This window comes from Fukomys damarensis, unplaced genomic scaffold (assembly GCF_012274545.1).
Source record: "Fukomys damarensis isolate Sample0158 unplaced genomic scaffold, DMR_v1.0_HiC HiC_scaffold_39, whole genome shotgun sequence".
In the NCBI taxonomy this organism is placed as follows: domain Eukaryota; kingdom Metazoa; phylum Chordata; class Mammalia; order Rodentia; family Bathyergidae; genus Fukomys; species Fukomys damarensis.
In genome coordinates, this window is record NW_022900951.1 from 46,105,265 (window position 1) to 46,112,323 (window position 7,059).

A 7,059-nucleotide genomic window follows, 5' to 3' on the forward strand; every position below is an offset into this window, starting at 1 on the left:
CACACACACACACACACACCACAGGCATCGCCGCCCTAGCCAGTCCCTAAACTCTCTCCATCATTCAAGCCAGATTCCCATCTCATGCAAGCCCAGGATTCCCCATCTTAGCCAGTCCCTGGATCCTCCAACCAAGGCAGTTCCAGGATCTCCCATCTCAACAAGCCCTGGGACTCCCCCATCACAGCCAGACTTGAGATCTAAGCTCCATTCTTTCAACTCTCATTTCCTGCTCTCCTTTGGAAATGCTCTCCTCTTTCATTCCACCATCCTTGAAAAAATTGTACCCATCCTTCAAGACTTAAATGCCCCCTTACTGAAGCCGACACTGATTTCCTTAGTGAGATGTGCTTGCTCTTATGCACACTCCTCCCCCCGCCCACCTCCCTTGACCCCTTGACTCCCCACTGCACTTCCTCTGCACTGTCCTTCCTGGTGTTTGCAGGACAAGTGGAGCTTGGATTTATGACACATTTGTTTATGTTCTTGTTTTAATGTCTTCTTTCAGACTGGACTCCTTAAAACCAGAAACATGTCTCAACTTATCTTTGTGAGCAAGTTGGGATAGAAGGGAAAGCATGAGTTTTACAGCCAGGCAAAACCGGATTTAAATTCCATCTGATCTTCTATTTCCCTATCAATAACACTTAGCTCACAGGGACATCTTGGGTGGGGGGAAACATGCAAAGGCAACTTGTACAGAAAAAAAAACCCCACAGAATGGGAAAAAATATTTCCAAATCATATGTGATAAAGGACTTGTGTCTAGGATATGTAAAGAACTCCCAGCTCAATAACAAAAAGACAACCCATTTTTCTAATGGGAAAAAGATCTGAATAGACGTTTCTCAAAAAAAAAGAAATGGTCAATAAGCACAAAAAAAGATGCTCAGCATCACTAGCCATTGGGAAAATACAGATGAAAAGTACAGTGACCTTTCTATGCTACTCATCAGGCATTGTCATAAGTTCGCCATTTCCTTCTAACTTAAAGAGAAATATCAAGAGCCCTTGATGTCCTGCAGCTGAAGGAGGAGAATGTCCTTAAATTCCTTGCAGCAGGGGCTCACTTAGGTAGCTTCCAAAAGGAGCAGTACATCTATAAAAGAAAAGTCATGACATCTATTTCCTCAGGCTGAAAAGGAGCTGAGAGAAGCTTCTTCCATTGTTGTCATTGAAAACTTGGCTGATGTCAGTGTTTTATTCTCCAAGAATACTGGCCAGTGGGCTGTGATGAAGTTTGCTACTTCCACTGGGGCCACTCCTATTACTAGGCACTTCCCTTCTGGAGCCTTCACAACAGATTCAGGCAGCCATCCGGAAGCTGCATCTGCTGGTGATTATTGACCCTAGGGCTCCCACAAAGCTTTCTTATGCTAACCTGCCTACCATTGCTCTGTGTAACACTGATTCTTCTTGGTGCTATATGGACACTGTCACCCCCTGTGACAAGGGAGTTCAGTCAGTGGGCCTGATATGATGGATGCTGGCCCAGGAAGTTCTGAGCACACTGAGGACCACTTCCTGTGAGTACCATCGGCAGCACATGGCTGATATCTACTTCTACAGAGATCCTAAAGAAACTGGAAAGGAGAAGCAGGCTGCTGTTGAAAAGGCTGTGATCAAGGAGAAAGTTCAGGGCCAGTAGATAACTCTAGCTCCTGAGTTTTCCACCATTCAACCTGAGGTTGAAGACTGGTCTGAAGGCATTCAAGTACTCTGTGCCACTCCAGTAGTTCTCTCCTGTAATTTTAGCATGCTCAGCCAGCCACCAAATGCTGGGCTGCTGCTTCCACTGTTTGGGCCACAAAGGATAGGATCCTACAACCACTGTGGTTTGAAGGTCTCCTTCCACACTCTTTTGAACAGAAGATAGAAATAAAGTTAATGGGAAAAAAATAAGTTTCTTACACACACACACACACACACACACACATGCACACGCGCACACCCTCACTATGATCCACTATGATAGCTAAAATCAAAAGGACAAATGATAAGAAGGGTTAGTAAGCAAGTAGTGAAATTGGAACCTTCATTTATTGAAGGTGGGAGTGAAAATGGTGCCATTACTTTGCAAAAGCAGTTTGGCAGTTCTTTAAAATGTTAAGCACTGAGTTACCATATGACCCAGAAGTTCCACTCCTAGGTATCTATCCAAGAGAAATAAAAACATACATCTACACAAAAAATGGTATGTGAGTGTTCATAGTGGCATTATGAGTAATAATATAGCCAAAAATTGGAAACAATCAAATGTTCAACCTATGAATAGATAACCAAAATGGTATAACCACATAAAGGAATATTATTCAGTTGTTAAAAGGAATGAACTGTTAACGCATGCTGACACATGGATAAAATGTAAAACATATACAAATGAAATAAATTAATCATAAAAGGTCACATACTGTATGATTGTTTTAATATGAAATTCCAGAATAGACAAATCTATAGATATGGAAATCAGAGTAGTGGTTATCAGGGGCTGGGGCATACATAGATGGGGAGTAGGGCGGGGCTGCTAAAAGGTATGGAGCTTATTTGGAGGGGGATAACAACTTTCTAAAATTAAATCGTAGTGACAGTTGCACAACCCTGCTAATATACTAAAAACTACTGAATCATATGCTTTAAAAGGGTATGTGATTTATATCTCAATATAGCTGTTTTTTAAAATCACCTTGCACACAGTTGGAATATAACAACAATTACAATAGTAACCACTAACATTGCTATGGAACCTACCATGTGCCAGGCACTGTGCTAAGCACTTCACATATATGAATTAAGTGAATTCTTATGACAATCCTATGAGGCAGGTATTGTTACTGCTTCCATTTTATAGATAAAGAAAGGAAACAGAGAGGTTGAATGACTTCCCCAGAGTCATAAGATAGCAGTCAGGATACTCAGCTGTTTCCTTCTTATTACTTTGTATCTTTTCCCAATCCCTTGCACAAAACAGTCACTCTGTAAATGTTTAAGTAATATATTCATTGAATATTTCTATTCACCCAGCAAACATTTGCAGAGAATGATTCATATCCTAGGCAACACCTGCATTCCTGTCCTTATTCCTGCTTCTATCACTCAGATTCCCCCTGGGTTTGAAGACAGATAAGTACTAAGATTCATTCACGGGCCGGGGATATTTAGCTCAGTGGTTCTGCTGCCTGCCTCGCAAGTGCAAGGACCCAAGTTTCATCCCCGGTACCAAAAATAAATAAATAAATAAATAAAAGATTCATTCACAAATATTTACTGAGTGTCCACCATGTCAAGCATTGCCCTAATCACTGAGAATACGGTGATGAACAAAACTGACAATCCCTAACCTTATAGTATTGACATTGTAATGGGAGAGGGAGACACGAAACAAATAAAATGTATACAGCTTGTTGGATGGTGTACTGGGTTTAATAGCGTCCCTCCAAAATCCATGTCCACGCAGAAGCTATGTGCATGACCTTATTTTGGAAATAAATGTCTTTGTAGATGTAATCAAGTTAAGAGGAAATCATACTAGATTAGTGTGGGTCCTAATCCAATGACTGATGTCCTTACAAGAGACTGAAAATTGAACACAGAAACACATATGAGGAGACTGCCACGTGAAAACAGAGGCAGAGTGGAGTGATGCATCCATAAGCTGAGCAATGCCAAGGATTGCAGCAGCCACCAGAAGCTGGAAAAGGCAAGGAAGGATTCTTCCCTGGAGTCTTCAGAGGAAGCATGGCCCCAGGAGCACCTTGACTTTGGACTCCTAGCCCCCAGCACTGTGAGAGACTTGATTTCAGTTGCTGTCAGCTGCTCAGTTTGTGGTACATAGTTACAGTAGCCCTAGGAGTCGAATATAGATGTTGACAGGTGCTCTGGAGAGAGATAAGGCAGCAAAAGATGATGGAGAACCCAGGGTGAATGAGATATAGTGCATGCCCTCAGGGAGCTCCCAGTCTAGTCAGAGAGCCACAACCATAAGGCACAAACATGACTAACAAGACAGAATGTAAAAAAAAAAGCACCAGATTTGGGACACAAGGCTAGAGTGCTGGGAGGTCTTTACGGATATAAAGATATGTGAGCTTAGGAAATGTAATGTATGTAATGAGCTTAGGGTATGGCTGCAAAGATATATAAGCTTATCCCAATTGGACCACCGTTACCTAGGTGACAATACTTGTAACCTTACTGGATATTCATGGCTGTGGGCTACATTGTACCCATGTAGCTTTCACTCTATAAAACTTCTCTGTAAAGTGGGGTCCTTGGGCTACCCACTCAGGACCTCTCCTGCCCCTCAGGAGCTTTCCTATTAATAAATATCTTCCTACTTAAAAAAAAAGATATGAAGCTTAGGACTCCAACAGGTGGAAGAGTTAGAGTTGAGCATGATCTGCTGAGGGGAAGCTGAGCATGGCTACACATGCCTACAATGTCAGTTATCCAGCAGCCTGAGGTAGGAGGATCACAGGTTTAAGGCCAGCCTGGACAACTTAGTAAGACTGTCCCAAAATAAAAATAAATATATAAGAAGGACTGGGGATGTAGCTGAGCTCTCCCTTAGGCCAATCCCTAGTACTAAAAAATTTCAAAAGGACCCAATGAAAGGAACTGTGTGCAGTCGGAGGAACGAAGCAATCAGGAACCATTTGGGGAACCACACATAGGGTTTGCTTGAAGAAAAGATGAAAGATGCATGCGTGTGTGTGTGTGTGTGTGTGTGTGTGCGCGAACCTGTGTGTGTGTGTTGTAAGAGATAGTAGACTCCATTGCTAAATTAAACAGTCTGGACCTTCTCTTACAGCCAATGAAAAATCATGGAAGATTTTTGTTTTTAGAGATAGGGTCTCGCTATGTAGCTCAGGATGGCCTTGAACTCACTATGTATCCTAGGCTAGCCTCGAACTCATTGTGATCCTCTTGTCTCAGCCTCCTGAGAGCTGAGATTACAGGTGTGCACCACCATGCCCAGCCTCATGGAAGATTTTTTGAGCAGGGAAGTGAAATGATAGGTAGAGAGGGTGCCCCCATGGGTATTATATGCACCAAATATTTCTCACTACAAGATGACTTTACTATTGGTTCACTATTGTTTAGCAGAAATTGTAGAATGACCTTCCTTTCATGTCTGTCCCAGAAGCCTCAGTCCCTGGTCTGACTGCTCCAATTCCCCTTACCCTGGGCCAGCTTTGCCAGGGAATATGGAGCTAGAGTAGGAAAGAGCCCTGAAAACCATATCTCACTAGTGCCAATATCCAGTCAACAAGATTGTCATGATGCTGACATTTTCCTTAGATCCAACAGTGTCATCTGTTCAAATTGGGTTTTCCTACTGGATTTTATGAGCAGACCTCCTATACTTGTTAGCTGCCAAGCATAAGATAGAAAAATCAAAATTAAAAAAAATGTAAGAGGCTGTAACAATAGCTTAGCTGTATTATGAGTGCTTAGAATGTTTGAGGCCCTGGGTTCGATCCCCAGTATTGCAAAACAAAACCAAAAAAGTTGGTCACTCCCTCAGCGAGTTTAGAGTCCAGAAGTATCAGAGCTGAAAGGACCTTAGAGATTAACTCATTTTCCAGAGGAGGATGCTGAGATGAGAGAGATATGGGGCTGGGGATTTAGCTCAATGGTGCCACTGCCTGCCTTGCAAGTGCAAGAACCCAAGTTTGATCCCCGGTAGCGGAGAGAGAGAGAGAGAGAGAGAGAGAGAGAGAGAGGGAGAAAGTGATTTGTGATTTGCACCTAATTGCCATGGTCAGTGACCACCAGACCACAACTCTTTTCTTGGGGGTCTGGTATCCCAAAGAGTCTTAACAGTGTAGACTTTGAAGGGCAGAAAGATAAGAAAGTAGCCCCCTGTGAAGAGCACAGAAGGAAAATGAAGGAATAAGGAAGACACTCTTCTCTTGGGGATCCTTACAGAAATAGCGGTGTTTAAAACTGAGACAGCATTTGGCTAATTAATTCATTATCCTTCCGGCCCTCTTCCCCCTCGTGGGGGATGGGGTGAGATGTAACCAAAGTATCTGTCAGCCTCAAACAGCTGCACAGAAAGCAATCCTAATAGGCTAGTCTGGAGTTTCGTTTTGGGAGAAATTTTTCTCTGAAGATGATTTGTAAGCTTGATCCTGTCAGAACATAAAACCACATAACCCAACATGTTTCCTATTTTGTCCTAGCTGCCATAAAACTTTGAGCCAAATTCAGAGTCCAATTATAATCCAGTTCATTTTAGGTACCTGGCAACATCTATTTGTGCTTCCTTTACATGGCTCTCTGGTCTGTTTTCTTCCACATTTTTATCCCTAATTGTCTTTCTCTCATGTTATAAACTGATGAGTCGCCTAATATCCTCTTTAAAGTGGGCAAGATATAAATCTTACATAAACTAAACTATATTTACAGATGCTAAGGGGATCTGAAACAATGAAGAACATTTGAAGGAACAGATATTTGGCTTAAAGGAGAGCAGCCTTATGATTACCGTCTTCAAATATCCAGTAGGCTGTGTGTGGGGGGGGCAATGTAGTGGAATTATTCTGTTTAGCTCCAAAGGGCACAGCCAGAAGCAATGGGTGAAAATCACAGGGAGATAGATCTTACATAGAAGAAACCTTTCACAGACAAGACTTAGCAAACATGGTGAGTTCACCATCACAGGAGGTCTTCAAACAGTAGCAGAATGGCTTCATTTGGAGGGTCTACTGCACAGGAATGGAAAGAATAGATAGAGGGTTTGGATGAGATTATTTTAAAGCCCCTCAGCCTTGAAATGTGCAAAACAGTCCTAGATGTAGAACAAAAGACTTGAGGGAAGAAGAAAGGTGTGGAGGGGAAAGAGGAAAAAAACAAAGATTCAAGTACTGAAATATTCTTGCTAAAAGCAGTGAATGCTGACCACTCCACAGATACTTATAAATGGAAGAACAGTCCATAAACAGAAATAAAGCCCTAATTGCCCCAGTCCTCTTCCAGGTGACTCTTATAGAGCAAGAGAAAGCAACAAGTCCATTCTGTTGCTACTCACCACCATCTTACTGGCTATTGTTCATG

At 42.3% G+C, this 7,059-nt stretch overlaps 1 pseudogene; it reads left to right on the top strand.

Moving 5' to 3' along the window:
• The first annotated feature begins 681 nt into the window (after positions 1 to 681).
• LOC104865962 lies at positions 682 to 1,876 on the top strand (annotated as a pseudogene).
• Positions 1,877 to 7,059: the final 5,183 nt, after the last annotated feature.